The 20,682-nt window shown below is 46.0% G+C and overlaps 1 protein-coding gene across 3 annotated transcripts in view; it reads left to right on the top strand.

Moving 5' to 3' along the window:
• Positions 1–20,682, top strand: part of LOC139758017 (uncharacterized) — a 335,410-nt gene that overhangs the window by 159,443 nt on the left and 155,285 nt on the right. Inside the window, exon 1 of one of the 3 annotated variants that reach the window (XM_071679036.1) lies at positions 14,679–14,866. The exons of the other annotated variants lie outside the window; for them this stretch is intronic. The gene's annotated coding sequence lies outside the window, so the exon portion shown is untranslated. Of the gene's footprint in view, positions 1–14,678; positions 14,867–20,682 lie in introns of those variants that run through there. 3 annotated transcript variants of the gene reach the window in all.

Genomic DNA, 20,682 nt, shown 5'->3' with positions numbered 1-20,682 from the left:
CCCGCCTGACACACTGGTGTGGATCACCCGCCTGACACACTGGTGTGGATCACCCGCCTGACACACTGGTGTGGATCACCCGCCTGACACACTGGTGTGGATCACCCGCCTGACACACTGGTGTGGATCACCCGCCTGACACACTGGTGTGGATCACGCGTCTGACACACTGGTGTGGATCACGCGTCTGACACACTGGTGTGGATCACCCGCCTGACACACTGGTGTGGATCACCCGCCTGACACACTGGTGTGGATCACGCATCTGACACACTGGTGTGGATCACCCGCCTGACACACTGGTGTGGATCACGCGTCTGACACACTGGTGTGGATCACCCGCCTGACATACTGGTGTGGATCACGCGTGTGACACACTGGTGTGGATCACCCGCCTGACATACTGGTGTGGATCACCCGCCTGACACACTGGTGTGGATCACCCGCCTGACATACTGGTGTGGATCACCCGCCTGACACACTGGTGTGGATCACCCGCCTGACATACTGGTGTGGATCACCCGCCTGACACACTGGTGTGGATCACCCGCCTGACACATGACAGGGTTTAGAGGGTACGTTGAGTCAGTGGCTTAGGTCGGGTCAGTAAGGCTTCCAGTCGGGTAGTCGCTGGTGTCTTCGTCGATGTTACCGGACTCCGCGTGCTTGAGGTGACACCGCGGATGGAAAAGTCAGCAGATGGCGAGGTTGTGTCGTCATCAGCCGACAGACTAGAGTATAGGCTCGGCGATAAACTTCTCGATTCAAAGGAGCCCATCCTGTCCCCTCAACGTAGCGCAACCTCGAAGCTGCAGGAACATCTGGAAATGGTGTCCCTGGGGTAAGATGAGCAGGACCCCTGGCAGAAATTGACCCTGGGGTAATTAAGGGAGGGAAGCATATACACGTCTGTGGGTTACATGTACGTTATATCTCAGCTGCAGACCAGCAAGATTTAGAATATGGCATAGCAGTTGTTAGCGGCACTGGGATTACCGCCGTTGTGATGCAGGAGGAGTTGCCTCCGCTGTCTTTAGCGGATGCTAGAAAATCAGCGAGACGCAGGCTCCGTTGTTAACACATGACGATGATGGATCAGCCTCTTCGTGTGTATCCTGGAGGGGGGGTTCTCGCTGGCATTCGCCTGTGTCTTGGTGGTATTAGCGCCCGCTCGGGCTCCCGTGCGATCGCCGGAGAATAAGACTGACTTGAGTTGTGATCATTTCCGATGAGTTTGGCCGATGACATTAGCCCACATCGGGACTTTTTGAGCAAGTTTTCCTATTGACGTTGATACGTTGTTGTTTGCCGTTGTTTTCTGGGGTGTAAAGACTGTGCGTCCCTCAGTTGTTTGTTTGTTGTGGATACAAACATTATGCGTCCCTCAGTTGTTTGTCATTGTTTGTTGTGGATGCAAACTCTGTGCATCCCTCTTCTTTATCATTGTTTGTTATGGATGCAAACACCGTGCGTCCCCCTGTTGTTTGCCACTGTTTGTTATGGATACAAACATTGTGCGTTCATCTGATTTTGTCACTGTTTGTTGGGACAAAAACATTGGACCGTCATTTGTTTTTTGTCACTGTTTGTTAAGGGTATAAACATTATACCACCATCTGTTGGTTGTCACTTATTTATTGACAATTGGAATATTGTACCTCTACCTGTTGTTTACCGTTGTTTTGTTGAGACTATAACCACCGTCCCGCCATTTATTGTTTGTCATTGTCTGCTGAAAACGTAGACATTTTACAGCCATTTGTTGTCAGTTATTATTTGTTGAGAATATAAACATTGTTCACTCACGTGTTGGTTGTCACTATCTGTCAGGTATATGACCACTGTACCACCACCACGCCACCTCCTGGTCGTCACTTCCCTAGTTCTGTTGACGGTCCGTCCTCAGCTTCTATGGGAGAAAGTGGTAGAAAAGTGACTCTTACTTCAGAATTTCCTTGGGACAAGTATGTTCATCTCTGTCCAGGGTCATCAGGTCACCCACTGAACTGAGTACGGCAGTGATGTATGACCTCCAGGATAGACATTCGTGAGAGGCCTTCGTCCCAGTGTTGGGATGTTCAGGGACTGGAGGAGCACGACGTCCCTGAGGTCCCTGTGTGTGTGTGTGTGTGTGTAACCTCAGCCACAGGCCACGTCATATGACGTAAGGTTTCATGTATTCCATTCCTACTGTCCCCTAAGCCAAGGCGGTCAAGATGAACGGGATGATCAGCTGGAAATGTTGTGTGGGTGTCGAGAGGTGTTCCAGCTGATCCCTGAACACCATAGCTGACCCCCGCTCTGTAGGTCCCTAGTGCACTAGAGTCGTGTAAGATGGGGTCTTTTGGTAGAATCACCCCGGGAACCACCGAACCGGGTGTGGTAACTACTGAACCGGGTGTGGTAACCACCGAGCCGGGTGTGGTAACTACTGAGCCGGGTGTGGTAACTACTGAGCCGGGTGTGGTAACCACTGAGCCGGGTGTGGTAACTACTGAGCCGGGTGTGGTAACCACTGAGCCGGGTGTGGTAACTACTGAGCCGGGTGTGGTAACCACTGAATCGGGTGTGGTAACTACTGAGCCGGGTGTGGTAACCACCGAGCCGGGTGTGGTAACCACTGAGCCGGGTGTGGTAACCAACGAGCCGGGTGTGGTAACCGCTGAGCCGGGTGTGGTAACCACCGAGCCGGGTGTGGTAACCACCGAGCCGGGTGTGGTAACCAGCTGAGCCGGGTGTGGTAACCACTGAGCCGGGTGTGGTAACTACTGAGCCGGGTGTGGTAACCACTGAGCCGGGTGTGGTAACCAACGAGCCGGGTGTGGTAACCACTGAGCCGGGTGTGGTAACCACTGAGCCGGGTGTGGTAACCGCTGAGCCGGGTGTGGTAACCACCTGAGCCGGGTGTGGTAACCACTGAGCCGGGTGTGGTAAGAGAAATATAATATTTGTAATAAAGATAAGAGGAAGTCTGTGACACAAGCACCTTACGTATCACCCGTTTTCTACGTCTGTTCTCAGACAGAGTCTTCTGGACCACTTCAGGCAACGACTTGCGGGCGGGAGGAGGAGGAAGAGGAGGGGCACATTTGGAGCCACGCCTGGTGGGCGGAAGTACACCTGGGGACAATATTTTAAGGCAAGGGTGCACCAGGGAGGAGGGGCCTCACAAGTGGGCGGGGTTACGCCTGAGGACTCCACCCGGAGGAAGGGGAAACCTGATTAAATCCTCCAGACAATATACGATAACTGGGTCTCCAGATTACCGTCTGATGATATAGACTTAGATTTTAATAAAGTATTCTACAAATGACTACATAAAAGATTGCAAAGTGGAGGACGTGGTTCACATGCACGCGTGAACCAGTGAGGAGACTCGATGGGATGATGAACACAAAGACATAAAGTTGTCGACGGTATTATAAGTCTCTGACTCAGAGTACAGTCGAGAGCTAGGCGCTTCTGTGTTGATTTTCCCAGCGAGTTTTCTCATGTCAGTGCTCGGTACGATGAAAGCTCACGACACAGGAAATCGAATCTGTACGTGGGTGGCTGACTGGCTCTCAGGTAGGAAGCTATGAGTGGTATAAAATGGAGGGTAACATCCCATTGGCCTCACGTATCGAACGGAGTACCGCAAGGCTCAGTCCTGGGTCCCATCGTTTCTGTCATCTGCATCAACGACCCGGAGGCAAGACTCACCTGTAGAATTTTGATATTTGCCGACGACACGAAGTTCGAAAATCCAGTCCAGTCAAAGAAAGACTGCCTGAAGGGGATCCAGGTTGAATGATGGAGTGGACAGGTACATGGTAAATGGATTTTAACGTAGACAGATGCAAAGAGATCCATTAGAGCGTTGAAAATACAAGTCAGGTATATGATGCATTCTGTTAAAGAATACTGTACACTCAGTAAACTGTTATTAGAGGCAAAAGAAGAAATAGACCTTGGAATGGTGATTATCAGTAATGACCTAAAATACAGAAAACAATGCCTAGCTGCAAACAGTAAGGTCAACAGGAGTCTGGAACTTATAGCTACAGTATAAACGTTAGAGGATATAATACTCTTTATAGACCGAAAGATGTTACACTCACTCTTTATAACACCTTGACGAGACCTCATTTGAAATATGCTATTCAAATCAGATCACTAAATTTTATCAGAGATTCAGGAAAACTTGAACGTATACAAAGAAGACCAACCAAGCTAATCCCTTCACTCAGAAATATCCCTCGTAAGGTAAGACTCGAATCATTCTCTCTCTCTCTCTCTCTCTCTCTCTCTCTCTCTCTCTCTCTCTCTCTCTCTCTCTCTCTCTCTCTCTCTCTCTCTCTCTAAAAAAAAAGCGCGGACTCCATTATGTGTAACAGAAGGTTCCATAATGCTAAATGATATTGTCAAGAGATACTTCATCACTGTAGAGAAAGAGTTATTCAGTATCCCGATATAATGGTGTAAACATTAGAGGAAGGAAATGTAGTGTCAGGTTAAGGATAGGCAGAGACTGCAGTGATGTCTGTCACCAGTATGCATAGAGTCATTCCTCAGAAAGTTATTTTTTCTATTTTTTAAACTTACTTCCCTTTCCCCGTAGGCCAGGCCCCCCCCCCCCCCCCCCCCCACCCCACCCACCCCGGGGCCAACGTTTGCAAAATTAGTAGCGAATTTTCGGCGTCACACTTCCCTGTGCTGAGCTTTCCATGGTAGTGTGATTTCTCCATAGTGTATGAGGGTGTTTTTCCACTCCTCATCCTCTGTCCTCGCCAGCAGTTGCACACACACACACACACACACACACACACACACACACACACACACACACACACACACACACACACACACATACATACACACACACACTGTTCAGCCTGTAATAACACAAACATGTTCTTGACCATAACCACATCCTCCACTTTGTTCTGGAAAACCCCCAACGCCCCTACACACACACACACACACACACACACACACACACACACACACACACACACACACACACACATACATACACACACACACTGTTCAGCCTGTAATAACACAAACATGTTCTTGACCATAACCACATCCTCCACTTTGTTCTGGAAAACCCCCAACGCCCCTACACACACACACACACACACACACACACACACACACACACACGTAATCTAGAGAAGTGTGTGTGTGTGTGGGAGGGTGAGGGAGGAGCCGTCTTCTTCTTCTTCCCTCCCCCACCTGGTGAGGTCGATGACCTCGTCATGGACCATCAGGTCTCCTGTTGCAGTCTGTCCTTCCTGTGGGACACCGCGTCCTCCCATGCAGCTCGAGATCATGCCCAGGGGCGGGACCACACCTTGGGAGACACATCTGGGCGGCCACACGAACATCCCCCACCCCCTTACATATATTCCCTGCCACACACACACACACACACACACACACACACACACACACACACACACACACACACACATATACCGTCTTTCAGGGGGGGGGGGGGGGAACCCCCTCCTCAAACCCCGGGGTTTAACAGAGGTCGCCTGGCTCAACACGGTCTCGTCTCACGTGGTTATAACTCTGCCTCACCTAGCGTGGTTCAACGCTGTCTCACCTCACGTAGTTTAGAATCACCTCGCGTGGTTTAACACTGTCTCATCTCACGTGGCTTAACACTGTCTGGCCTCCCTCTCACGTAGTTTAACACTGTCTCCTCTCACGTGGCTTAAAACTATCTCGCCTCCCTCTCACGTGGTTTAACACTGTCTCATCACCCTCTCCCGTGGTTTAACACTGTCTCCTCTCACGTGGCTTAACACTGTCTCACCTCCCTCTCACGTAGTTTAACACTGTCTCGCCTACCTCTCACGTAGTTTAACACTGTCTCGCCCACCTCTCACGTAGTTTAACACTGTCTCGCCTACCTCTCACGTAGTTTAACACTGTCTTGCCTCCCTCTCACGTAGTTTAACACTGTCTCACCTACCTCTCACGTAGTTTAACACTGTCTCGCCTACCTCTCACGTGGCTTAAAACTGTCTCGCCTCCCTCTCACGTGGTTTAATACTGTCTCATCTCCCTCTCCCGTGGTTTAACACTGTCTCCTCTCACATGGCTTAACACTGTCTCACCTCCATCTCACGTGGTTTAGACCCTCCTCATCTCGAGATCTCAGTCTGCGATCGCGATCTCACTCAAATAAATGAGCCAAGGATGAGTTCAGGTCGGAGTACAAGCGACCTTGTCAGCAGGGAGCCTCCCATTGTGAGGACCCGTGAACACCCTGCAGCCCAGGTCATTGTGGATACGACCTGGAGAAAGAAAACTGATTGGTCAGCCGAGCTTGAGGGTCGGTGAGCGGAGAGTGTATTATTTAAGGGGTTATTATCGTATATCTTGAGCAGAGAGTGTATCATTGAAGGGGTTATTAAGGGGTTATTATCATATATATTGAACAGAGTGTGTATTATTTAAGGGGTTATTATCATATATCTTGAGCAGAGAGGGTATTATTTAAGGGGTTATTAAGGGGTTATTATCATATATCTTGAACAGAGTGTGTATTATTTAAGGGGTTATTATTGTATATCGTGAGCAGAGGGTGTATTATTTAAGGGGTTATTATCGTATATCGTGAGCAGAGGGTGTATTATTTAAGGGGTTATTATCGTATATCTTGAGCAGAGAGTGTATTATTTAAGGGGTTATTATTGTATATCGTGAGCAGAGGGTGTATTATTTAAGGGGTTATTATCGTATATCGTGAGCAGAGAGTGTATTATTTAAGGGGTTATTAAGGGGTTATTATCATATATCTTGAACAGAGTGTGTATTATTTAAGGGGTTATTATTGTATATCGTGAGCAGAGGGTGTATTATTTAAGGGGTTATTATCGTATATCGTGAGCAGAGGGTGTATTATTTAAGGGGTTATTATCGTATATCTTGAGCAGAGAGTGTATTATTTAAGGGGTTATTATTGTATATCGTGAGCAGAGGGTGTATTATTTAAGGGGTTATTATCGTATATCGTGAGCAGAGAGTGTATTATTTAAGGGGTTATTATCGTATATCTTGAGCAGAGAGTGTATTATTTAAGGGGTTATTATCGTATATCTTGAGCAGAGAGTGTATCATTGAAGGGGTTATTAAGGGGTTATTAACTTATATCTTGAACAGAGTGTGTATTATTTAAGGGGTTATTATTGTATATCGTGAGCAGAGGGTGTATTATTTAAGGGGTTATTATCGTATATCTTGAGCAGAGAGTGTATCATTGAAGGGGTTATTAAGGGGTTATTATCATATATCTTGAACAGAGTGTGTATTATTTAAGGGGTTATTATTGTATATCGTGAGCAGAGGGTGTATTATTTAAGGGGTTATTATCGTATATCGTGAGCAGAGGGTGTATTATTTAAGGGGTTATTATCGTATATCTTGAGCAGAGAGTGTATTATTTAAGGGGTTATTATTGTATATCGTGAGCAGAGTGTGTATTATTTAAGGGGTTATTATCGTATATCGTGAGCAGAGAGTGTATTATTTAAGGGGTTATTATCGTATATCCTTACGTTCCCACTGTATACTGGTATGGCAGAACCGTTTTCTACGTTCTGTCATCGGAATGTCGGCTCATTGTCTTCGAGAGTCGTAGCGTCGTGTTTGCGGATGACGCCGTCACACTCGTTTGGGTCGGGACTTCATACGTAGGGGGTCGTAAAGGAAGGACAAGGGGGTCACGAAGTCGTAAGTAGGAGGTCGTAACGTCGCACCTAAGGGTCGTAACGTCAGGCTCAAGGTGTGTGTGTGTGTGTGTGTGTGTGTGTGCGGCCGGCGTCCGTCGTCTGAGCCTTCGTCAGGTGGTCATGGCCGCAAGAGAACCATCCACAGGCCCTGAACGTTCTCCATCTCCTCCTCCTCCTCCTCCACCTCTTCCACCTACTCCTTTCCCGGGTATTTCCTTCGTCCTCTCCTCTTCCCTTCTTTTGCTGCCTTCACTCTTTCTTACTCCTTCCTTCATCTTCTGATCATCCTCTCTCGTTCTTCCATCTTCGTCTTCTGTTCATACACGTTTCTAGGCTCCTTTCATCATCTGCTCTTCCTTCATGCCCTTAGTATAGTAGTTTCCTTCGTGTCGTTCCTTCTCGTTTCCTTCTTTCTTTTTAGTGTCTCCAGTTTAGATTTCTCTCCATTTCTTCGTTCTATCTCGCCTCTCCTTCTGCTCTGTCTGCTTCATTCTCCATTTTTACTTTTCCCATTTTCCTTGCCTTCTGCTTCTCTTCTTATCCTCTGTTCTTGTTGTGTGCTACACTTCCTGTTCTTCCCCCAGTGTGGAGGTGGAACAATCTGCTGCTCTTCCCCCAGCACAGTGGTGGAACAATCTGCTACTCTTCCCCAAGCACAGTGATGGGACAGCCTGCTGCTCCTTCCCCAGCACAGTGGTGGAACAGACGGCTACTCCTCCCCCAGCACAGTGGTGGAACAGTCTGCTGCTCTTCCCCCAGCACAGTGGTGGAACAGTCTGCTGCTCCTCCCCCAGCACAGTGGTGGAACAGTCTGCTGCTCCTCCCACAGTAGCTCCTGGGGGACGATCACTGCCAGTACTAACGAGAGAGATTTTTTTTGCCCCCATTATAACTGTGGCTTGCTGCCCTTGGCCGCCACTGTCCTTCGTGAATGCCAGTTCCCCTCCCCGCCGATGGCTTGTGTCCCGTCTTCCAGTTTCCGTCGTGGGTCATACCCGATTTCTACATAACAAACAGTTTTTTTCCTTGACGTCTGGTTCTAATTCTGTGGTGATCCGTTTCAGTCCCCCTGTCCTCACTAGTTTCGTTGAAACGCGGCCAGTTTCCCCCTACTAAGAGACTCGTAGGAACTAAGACAAGTTTCATATATGGATTGACTCTACAAAAATTAGTTTGTAGCAGCCAAGGGAATAAGATATACAATCAGTAAGTAGGAGCAGCGATATAATTGGTCTACTCATCGCCAGATATAAAAACACCCGGATGTGTCACCCATTGACGTCATTAGATAGCAGCAGTAAGATTCCCCCCAGCTCCTCCGGGTATCTTACAGGATCTACAGCAACATTAGTTCCTTTGATTCATTTCTTTTATCCTTCTTCCTCGTCACGAGCTTCTCTCTCTCTCTCTCTCTCTCTCTCTCTCTCTCTCTCTCTCTCTCTCTCTCTCTCTCTCTCTCTCTCTCTCTCTCTCTCTCTCTAACAACAAGTACAGCGTTGTAAATAAATGACTCGACATACACTAACAAACCGAGCGTCGAACCCAGCCTTAAACACCACTCCACCTCATATACGCCAATCTGAAACTACCTTCCCCAGGTATGTAAGTGTTACACTTTCTCGTCACCGCTCCCGACACCACTCATCTTTCCAGTATTACAGACACTGGTTCAGCATGACGACCCAAATGTCTAGCTTGTAACATCCAAATTGGAATGCTTACTCTGTAACTGTCCTGCACTCACCTAACAAAGACATACATACAGCATCAAACTTCTTGACCTGTGGTCCCGCCCAGTGGACGTTGCCGAGTGCCTGAACGGTGCAGGAGCCACATACAAGGTGATCCTGGGCCAGGAAGGCATGGCAAGATATGATATAACCGAAGGAGTTCTTTCACGGGGCTTCTGAAATTTTGAGGATGCGTTACACATAGGAGCAGTGTGTGGTGAGCTACGTTGGGATGAGAAATTCTCAATGATCCTGTTATTTGTTTACGTCTGTTGGCAGTGATATAGATTTCTCGCTAACGATATTACCAATTGCAGGTACAGTCTACTAACACGCACCTCTCTTTCTGTGTGTGTATATATATATATATATATATATATATATATATATATATATATATATATATATATACACATATATTATCCCTGGGGATAGGGGAGAAAGACTACTTCCCAGGTATTCCCTGCGTGTCGTAGAAGGCGAATAAAAGGGGAGGGAGCGGAGGGGCTGGAAATCCTCCCCTTTTTTTTTTTAATTTTCCAAGAGAAGGAATAGAGAAGGGGGCCAGGTGAAGATATTCCCTCGGAGGCCCAGTCCTCTGTTCTTAACGCTACCTTGCTAACGCGGGAAATGGAGAATAGTTTGAAAGAAATATATATATATATATATATATATATATATATATATATATATATATATATATATATATATATATATATATATATAATGTGTGTGTGAGTGTGTGTGTGTTACCGAACGCCAAGTGGTGACTGCCATCGAGCAGTCACATTCTACGAGACTGTATCATCGTGAGCGGACTTCCTCAACACAGACAAGTCCCGACTTAGTCACCACCTCCTGAAGTTTTTTAATCGAGCCTACGACAAGACCCGCGTTACCTTCAAACATTAGCTGACCGACCACGTAGCCTCCCCAACCCCAGCTTACTGGGTAAACCCGTCCACCTCCCTCGAAGACCCTCGCAATTACTTCCCTCACAACCCTATCATCTCTTCCCACTCACACACAAGCCTTACTCTCTCACTGCTTCTAGTAGCTCTCCCTCCACAGAGCATCTCTGTTAACCCTGTCATGCGCTCTGTCCAGTTACATCCACTCTCTCGGTCACCACCGTCCCACACAACGTACCAGAATGGATTTCGTGCAACAACATGGCAGGCGTTTGATTTCTTGTTTAGAAAAAGAGGGAATTTATGCATTGCTATTATACAGACTATACACACCACGCAAGGCTTTCACCATTTCTTCTCGTTTCACCAAGCCATTTGCCACAAATCTCTGTTTTCCGCATGCTTACACGTCACAAAACGCGACATCAGCCGTCCTGTCGTCTAGCACACTCAACAGTCTTTCAGAATATCTACTCAATCTCTTCTATCACCTGTTAGCACTTCTTCATCTGCTCCTGTCACTGAAGCTACCATTTTTTCTGTTCTTTCCCACTCACACTCTCCACCTCCTCCCCCCAAAATTCTCATTCTTCCAGAAAATTGCCAATGATCTCTTTTTTCCAGTTTTTACAGCTCCTGTACCTTTCTTCTCGATCTTCTGCCACTTTCTTTTGTACATCTCCCAATCACTCGCTCTCTTTTCCTCTAAGTACCGCCCTTATATATCTCTTTTCTCCTTCACCAGCATCTTAACTTTCTCAACCTACCGCTCGCTTCCATTTCTTAAATGCCATCATCCCATCCTGAATATGCCACACAATTCTCTCACTCATGCCAACCCTCCTTCCATTCTCCACACACTCCCTTAGTTTCGTTTTCTCTCACCTTTGTCATTCCTCACCCATTCTCGCCTGGTATTTCCTCACTCAAGCATTTGTTTCTATGTTTCTTTAATATACCCTCAGCTGCCACACCACCCACTCTTGCATTCAAATCATCCATCACTCACAATCGATCCGTCACATCAGAACTGCTGACGCACTCAGCTCCTTTCCAAACACTCGCGTCTGTTTCTTAATCCTCTCACTACCAGATGCAAAAGCACTGACAGTCACCCCTTCTCATGATCCATCTTCGTGTATATATACTGGTAAAGTATGTGAAAGAAGAAAGCTGAGAGTAAATGTGAAGAAGAACAAGGTTATTAGGTACAGTAGGATTGAGGGACAAGTCAATTGCGAAGTATGTTTAAATGGAGAAAAACTGGAGGACGTTAAATGTTTTAGATGTCTGGGAGTGGATTTAACAGCGGATGGAACCATGGAAGCGGAAGTGAGTCACAGGGTGGGGAAGGGGGCGAAGGTTCTGGGAGCGTTGAAGAATGTGTGGAAGGCGAGAACATTATCTTGGAAAGCAAAAATGGGTATGTTTGAAGGAATAGTGGTTCCAGTAATATTATATAGCTGCGAGGCGTGGGCTATAGATATGGTTGTGCGGAGGAGGGTGGATGTGTTGGAAATGAGATGTTTGAGGACAGTATGTGGTGTGAGGTGGTTTCATCAAGTAAGTAATGAAAGGGTAGGAGAGATGTGTGGTAATAAAAAGAGTGTGGTTGAGAGAGAGCAGAAAAGGGTGTATTGAAATAGTTTGGTCACATGGAGAGAATGAGTGAAGAAAAATTGACAAAGAGGATATATGTACCAGAGGTAGAGGGAACGAGGAGAAGTGGGGGACCAAATTGGAGGTGGAAGGATGGAGTGAAAAAGATTTTGAGCGATCGGGGCCTGGACATACAGGAGGGTGAAAGGCTTGCAAGGAACAGAGTGAATTGCAACGATGTGGTATATCGGGGTAGACGTGCTGTCAAGGGATTGAACCAGGGCATGTGAAGTGTCTGGGGTAAACCATGGAGAGTTTTGTGAGGCTTAGATGTGGAAAGACAGCTGTAGTTTCGGTGCATTATTACATGACAGCTAGAGACTGAGAGTGAACGAATGTGGCCTTTGTTGTCTTTTCCTAGCGCCACCTCGCGCGCGTGCGGGGGGAGGGGGTTGTCATTTTATGTGTGGCGGGGTGGCGGCGAGAATGGCTGAGGTCAGCAAGTATGAATATGTACATGTGTATATATGTATTTGTCTGTGTATGTATATGTATGTATACATTGAAATATATAGGTATGTATATGTCCGTGTGTAGGCGTGTATGTATATACATGTGTATGTGGGTGGGTTGGGCCATTCTTTCGTCTTGTTTCCTTGCGCTACCTCGCTAACGCGGGAAACAGCGACAAAGCAAAATAAATGAAATATATATATATATATATATATATATATATATATATATATATATATATATATATTCTTGTTGGACTTCCAGTTTGGCCGACAAGTGATTTTGTTATATTCTGGCTGTTGATCCGTGATTCCTTGCATGATTCGCCAAGTCATTGTGCATGTTGCTTGGTGGGTTTAAAGTCAGGATCTCGTAACTAAGCCTCGCTCTGATGTGAAGATAAACGCCAGGCGGCCAGTTTGATCTTCACTTACCAGAGGATAACGCCACAGGAACCCCACAGCCTGCAGAGACCTTGGCCGATGGCTTCGGGATTCCTCTGAGGGACCTGCTGGAGTTCTTCAACACGTCGAGCACGACGGCACGACCTTTTGGTATAGCTGACCTGGCTTATGACCTGATCCTTAACGAAAGGTCGTGCCCTCATGCTGGGGAGGTTAGTATGATATGTCTTTATGACTGGTCATGTAAGGAAGTCACAGAGAAGCTGGTGTTACGTTATAATCTTTATTTGTACAACTGTACATAGACGAAGCATTGCAGTGATAGTATGGGTCAAGCATACATGTGTAGGGGTATGTGGAGACGAGGATAGAGCGTACGGTAGGTACAGGACATCGAAATAGGAAGGTGACGGGTAGGCCCATAGACATGGAGAGTCCTCTTCCTGCTGGGGAGTCGCGTCACATCATATCACATGGAGCCCTGGAGGTGTGGCTACCCACCGTGTTAATTTAGGCTGCACTCTGTTGGGTTGTATGTGGCCACAGGACGTGAATTAACGTGAATCTTATGTTTGCAGCCCTGATTAGTTTTACATAATATCTAAGTAATGACATTTGTACTAACGGCGGGAGATGAATGTAAACGATTATATTTGAGTCAGAGTTTGTATGGTCTTGCTGACGGGTTGTTTACCACAAACCACCATTAATTAGAATGCTTACATATTTTCTCTCTACCTCTGGCGTTGAGCACGTGTTTGTCTGTGGACATTATGATTGCTATAATGGATGACTTACCCTGGGCGCAGATGCCAACCCTCAGTCACCATAAGGTTTAAAGGCGGTAGTTAAAGGTAAGTTAAAGGTAAGTTAAAGGTCACGTGGTCAGTGAGGAGTGGTGGGAGTAGGTCAGTGTGTAGTTAAACATGTTAAGGACGAAGGAACGACTTGAACACGACGTTACGACCCCGGAGCACGAAGGTACGACCCCCGAAGCACGATAGAACGACCATTAGATATGATGACCTGGCCTTTCACCTGATCCTTAAAGACCAGGAGAAAAGCCAGGCAATAAGTATCCCAGGGTCAGACCGCACGGCTGCTCCAGGTCCACACAGCGTCTCACTCAAGGGGTCGAACATTCAGTCGTCGGGGAAGCGAGTTTTCACCCGAACCTGAGACTTCCACCTCACCCAGCCGTGGGTTAACGCGAGAGCCTCACCCTCCCTCCTGTGTCTGTCATGGGGTAAGGAATGATATGGTCATCACGCCACCATATAGCCTCCCTCACTCTAGAATGACAATCAATGGACGGCGTTAGTCACCCCGTCCGTGGGTGGCGGCGGGCGTCGACGCCTCGTCGTCGGTCACCATCCTCTGTCCACTGCTCGTGGCCATCATGTGTCGCCGACGGACACTAGGCTACGGTGGGAACACACACACACACACACACACACACACACACACACACACACACACACACACACACACTCCTCATACATATGCTTCTGAAAAGAAAAGAGAGTATCTCATTAAAAAAAAAGATATGGAATCATCTTAATAAATTTACTGTTAAAATATTCAGTTTGAGAAAGTTGTTTGTTAGCCATTCATACCTGTAGAAAAGGTGGCTGCTTGTTAAGAGAAAATGTCGACGTGCGGTGTGGGGTTCCCTTCCACTTTCACTATCCTTTTTTTTTTTTTTTTTCATACCTGCGTTGTCTCCTGCCTGAGAGCCGCTCGTCCCTGCTACCCCCAGCAGTAGTAGACTAGTGTTCCCAGCATCACCTGCGTCTCACGGGGGACAGTGTAGCCTCAGTTAACAGTGTCTGGCAAATGTCAGTTATCAGATTAGTTTCTTGCGAAGGTTAAGTTTGTCTCCATATAACCCTGGCTGGACCTGTGTGGAGTGACGGACGCTGGACCGCCTCAGGGCACGCCAGCCACACTAGGGTACGGTTAGGTTTAGAAAGCGTCAGGTAAGTACGTACGTTGCTCTGTTGTTTATTTACTCCCACACCTCCTTTTGTGTGTGTGTGTGTGTGTGTGTCTGTGTGTGTCATACATATACCAGTCGGTTGAGTGCATTATTATTATGAATATTATCATTATCATTATTATTATTAATATTATTGTTATTATCATTAATATGTACACTTTTAGGGCAGTTATAATTCCTGCATATGACGTGCGAACAGAGCGAACCTTTCTGTCAGCGAACCAGCCTGGCATGGCACACCACCTTCTCTCTCTCTCTCTCTCTCTCTCTCTCTCTCTCTCTCTCTCTCTCTCTCTCTCTCTATCTCTCTCTCTCTCTCTCTCTCTCTCGTGTTACTACACATTACCACGCTCTCCGCGGTAGGCTTTTGCTTGCAACGTCCGACGGGAAATAAGCACGTGCGCTGGTGCAGGTATGTGGTGTGTGTGTGTGTGTGTGTGTGTGTGTGTGTGTGTGTGTGTCTGTGTGTATTTACACGTATAGGAGTAAAGACATGGTACATACATACAAAGTTAAGAGATGGAGAACACCTGTATAAAACTCTCTATCCGTAACACACACACAATAGTAATCACACACACACACACACACACACACACACACACACACACACATCATGAACCATGTGACTCTCTCCAACCATCACCTGGATCTTATCCATTGATTTGGGAAGAAGTTACCGGGGAACACATAAGACTAGCAGGACACTGCCACCAGGCCAGTTGGCTATGCCTGACAGTTCCTCTTCCCACCCAGCCACTGTCACTCAGGCAGACATCCACCCTGTGCCTGAACGTTTTTTTGTAGTGTTTGCACTTTCTGTCTTAATAGACAAGTTATCCCACTCGTCATCAACTCAACTTCCAGATTACAAAGTCATATTTTTCCAGTATTTGTTTTGATTTGAATCTTATCAAGTTTAAAGCCATCACAGGGAGTTTTCTCTAAAATACTCATGAGTATTCTATTGACATCCCCATTCATTTAATCCTCTCATTCATCTATATATTCGGATCAAATCACTCCTTACTCTACTCCTTTTTTAAGGAACGTGGATTTGATTTTGTCAGTCTCTCCTCAGAGGAAAGATTTCTAATGCTAGGTATCCATCTTGTCGTCTTCCTTTGTATGCATACCAGATGGTGTATGTCCACCTTGCAGTACGGTGCCCACAGATGCACTGCATGTTCTGGGGTGAAAGTCTCACTAGAGAAGGATACACCTGCTGTAGAAACCTTGCACTCTTTTGGCCGACACTTCTTGAAGTAAATCCAAGTGTGAGATCAATCCAAGTGGTGTCGTAGCTTCATCGTGCATGTTTATACATCGGTACCTCCGTTTTCAGTCAGCGCTTATCAACACTCCAGAGTGTCTCTCATGTAGATTTAACAGTGTTTATGTTCTGATGGTGATACACACGACCGCTGTTTTCTTTACCGTCATCAATCACTTCAAAGTTGTCAGTTTTAGATTTTACTTCCCATTTTGCTATTTGTTATTTCTGAGTCGTGTAGGGGTATAGAATCTTGATTTGAATTCACTCTCTTCCCTATTTTTTTTGTATCGTCAGCAAAATTTGCTGATATTGCTGGTAAAACCTGTGTCTGAATCATTAATAAGAATAATAGAGGTCCCGGGACAGATCCCTGGGGAACGCCACTAGTCACCTGGCCCCATTCTGACGTACATCAGTTTATGGTCACCCTCATGTTGTCCTCTCAGTCAGCCACTCTCGAATCCAGTATACAGCTTCCCCGATAATGCCATATGCCTCTTCTTCTTAATCGGTGTCTCGTGAGGAACGCTGTCCAATGCCTTATTGAAATCAGGTTGAGTAGTGTCATACATGTCATCACTGTCCACCACTTCAGAAACATTTGTGAAAAATGACACCAGATTAGCGAGCCAAGATCTGCCCTGGATAGAACCTGGACGTGGACCATTTATCAAGTTGTGCTTTTCCTAAGCGAGTTCTACCATTATCTGATGTTGTGGCCTTATGAAACATACCCACCAGCAACGTTCAGCTAAATGGTGGGCAGTTTTTGAAAGTTGATATTACATTAGACGTCTTCCATGATCTGTCTGTTACTCTTGATTCAAGTGATTTGTTAGATGTGTTTGCTAACGATGAATCACTTCCTCCATGCACTCTTTTAAGACTCTTCTCGGATAGATTAATCAGGTCCTGGGGATTCATTTGGCTTCAGTTTAGACACCTCCTTCAGAGCGTCATCTCTAGTCACTCGCCTCACGTATGCTGCACCATCCCCACCATCGTTACCTTTTCCCGCCAGAGATCCCTTGTCTCCCGGGTTGCAGTTCTGCACTATAAGTGCATCAGTCCCCCCGAGTTCACACAAGCCGTTTTCCACAAGAACAGCCTCGTCCTAACTAGTGTGAATATCATGTAGTACAATGTATCTGCATGAGGGATTTTTGTTCAAAGCCCCATTTTGTGGCTCTTTGTTTAATATTGTGTATTATACGCTATTATATATGTTTCTTCCAGTTATTTTCAAGTATTATCATCATCATCATCATCATCATCATCATTATTATTATTATTATTATTATTATTATTATTATTATTATTATTATTTACAGCCGCCCCAAGTACATACATTCACACAGATAAACATACAAATGCACATTCATCTACGCAGCCTAACACCCACATATCCATATATTCGACCCTACCTTGATCATTCGCGGGCCGCCAAGGGTCGAGCGCACAGGTTCGAATCATGGTTACGGCAGTCGGTCCACAATCATCCCAGCTGTTCATCCACTCCTCGGGGTTCGTCGATAAGATGGGTACCTGCCTCAGGCTAGGATATATATATATATATATATATATATATATATATATATATATATATATATATATATATATATATATATATATTTTTTTTTTTTTCTTTTTTTTTTTTTTCAAACTATTCGCCATTTCCCGCATCAGCGAGGTAGCGTTAAGAACAGAGAACTGGGCCACTGAGGGAATATCCTCACCTGGCCCCCTTCTCTGTTCCTTCTTTTGGAAAATTAAAAAAAAATTGAGAGGGGAGGATTTCCAGCCCCCCGCTCCCTCCCCTTTTAGTCGCCTTCTACGACACGCAGGGAATACGTGGGAAGTATTCTTTCTCCCCTATCCCCAGGGATAATATATATATATATATATATGTATATATATATATATATATATATATATATATATATATATATATATATATATATATATATATCCCTGGGGATAGGGGAGAAAGAGTACTTCCCACGTATTCCTGCATGTCGTAGAAGGCGACTAAAAGGGAAAGGAGCGGGTGGTTGGAAATCCTCCCCTCTCGTTATTTTTTTTTCATTTTCCAAAAGTAGGAACAGAGAATGGGGCCAGGAGAGGATATTCCCTCAAAGGCCTAGTGCTCTGTTCTTAACGCTACCTCGCTAACGCGGGAAATGGCGAATGGTATGATGAATATATATATATATATATATATATATATATATATATATATATATATATATATATATATATATTTTTTTTTTTTTTTTTTTTTTATACTTTGTCGCTGTCTCCCGCGTTTGCGAGGTAGCGCAAGGAAACAGACGAAAGAAATGGCCCAACCCCCCCCCATACACATGTACATACACACGTCCACACACACAAATATACATACCTACACAGCTTTCCATGGTTTACCCCGGACGCTTCACATGCCTTGATTCAATCCACTGACAGCACGTCAACCCCTGTATACCACATCGCTCCAATTCACTCTATTCCTTGCCCTCCTTTCACCCTCCTGCATGTTCAGGCCCCGATCACACAAAATCTTTTTCACTCCATCTTTCCACCTCCAATTTGGTCTCCCTCTTCTCCTCGTTCCCTCCCAAACCATTTCAAAACACCCTCTTCTGCTCTCTCAACCACGCTCTTTTTATTTCCACACATCTCTCTTGCCCTTACGTTACTTACTCGATCAAACCACCTCACACCACACATTGTCCTCAAACATCTCATTTCCAGCACATCCATCCTCCTGCGCACAACTCTATCCATAGCCCACGCCTCGCAACCATACAACATTGTTGGAACCACTATTCCTTCAAACATACCCATTTTTGCTTTCCGAGATAATGTTCTCGACTTCCACACATTCTTCAAGGCTCCCAGAATTTTCGCCCCCTCCCCCACCCTATGATCCACTTCCGCTTCCATGGTTCCATCCGCTGCCAGATCCACTCCCAGATATCTAAAACACTTTATTTCCTCCAGTTGTTCTCCATTCAAACTTACCTCCCAATTGACTTGACCCTCAACCCTACTGTGCCTAATAACCTTGCTCTTATTCACATTTACTCTTAACTTTCTTCTTTCACACACTTTACCAACCTCAGTCACCAGCTTCTGCAGTTTCTCACATGAATCAGCCACCAGCGCTGTATCATCAGCGAACAACAACTGACTCACTTCCCAAGCTCTCTCATCCCCAACAGACTTCATACTTGCCCCTCTTTCCAAAACTCTTGCATTCACCTCCCTAACAACCCCATCCATAAACAAATTAAACAACCATGGAGACATCACACACCCCTGCCGCAAACCTACATTCACTGAGAACCAATCACTTTCCTCTCTTCCTACACGTACACATGCCTTACATCCTCGATAAAAACTTTTCACTGCTTCTAACAACTTGCCTCCCACACCATATATATATATATATATATATATATATATATATATATATATATATATATATATATATATATATATATATAGTGTTAATGGGATGGCCTTGATTAGGGCCTCAGCTGCCCGTGTCGTCTCAGGTAACATAGACAAATGCTCTTTACGATTTGATAATTAGTTGCTATTATGACGTCCCAGTTCTGTAATACATGTAAAGTCTCAGCTTTGTATTTTCAGCCAAATGGCTGCTTAGATCCAATGACCATTTCTTTGTTTATATCATTGTATTCACACATACACTGATGCATATACAGGGAGGGAGGGAGAAAACCCCCCCCCCCCCCCAAGACAAGAGACACTGTAGAAAGCCTCCCCCCCCCCAATTAGGACTTGTAAACAAAGGGCCAGTGATGCACGGTCATCAGGTCAGGTCAGGTCAGGTCAAGTCAGGTCAGGTCAGGTCAGGTTTCTGCTGAACAGCAACTATCGTGGATCAGTCCAGGACACCTCACATCACCTGGGGAACTTTGTCCAGACACAATCAGTTATCCAGACGTCCGGGGACTTTTATACGGAGGGGACCGGGGTCGGGGGGCTTCTTCCCTGTCCACCACACACCCACATCCATACGTTACCCACACACACACACACACACACACACACACACACACACACACACACACACACACACACACACACATACCACCCTTATGCCTCCAGGCATTTCCACCCACACACTGCACACACACACCCCTCCCATCCACACATCACCCTTGTGCATCCTAACACTTACACACACACACACACACACACACACACACACACACACACACTTCTCCATACGGTAAGCCACATGCACACATGGCCTCACACACCTGCCTCACGTATCCTACAAGACGACCCACGCCCACCCTGCCCACGGCCGCCCATCCCCACCCTCAGAACGCCACCAGTTCCTGCCCAGACCACGCCCACGTCCCTCACTAGCCACGACATCCCCATGTGAGTGTGTCACGCCCTCAGCATAACACAGCCACGCCGGCACTGGTTGCTGCAGCCAAGGACAGAGATAAAGCTTAACGCAGATCCCGGGTTCTGACCCA

Source organism: Panulirus ornatus, chromosome 2 (assembly GCF_036320965.1).
Source record: "Panulirus ornatus isolate Po-2019 chromosome 2, ASM3632096v1, whole genome shotgun sequence".
Lineage (NCBI taxonomy): Eukaryota > Metazoa > Arthropoda > Malacostraca > Decapoda > Palinuridae > Panulirus > Panulirus ornatus.
The sequence above is the reverse complement of the archived record's forward strand: the minus strand, read 5'-3'. Positions and strand labels throughout refer to the sequence as shown.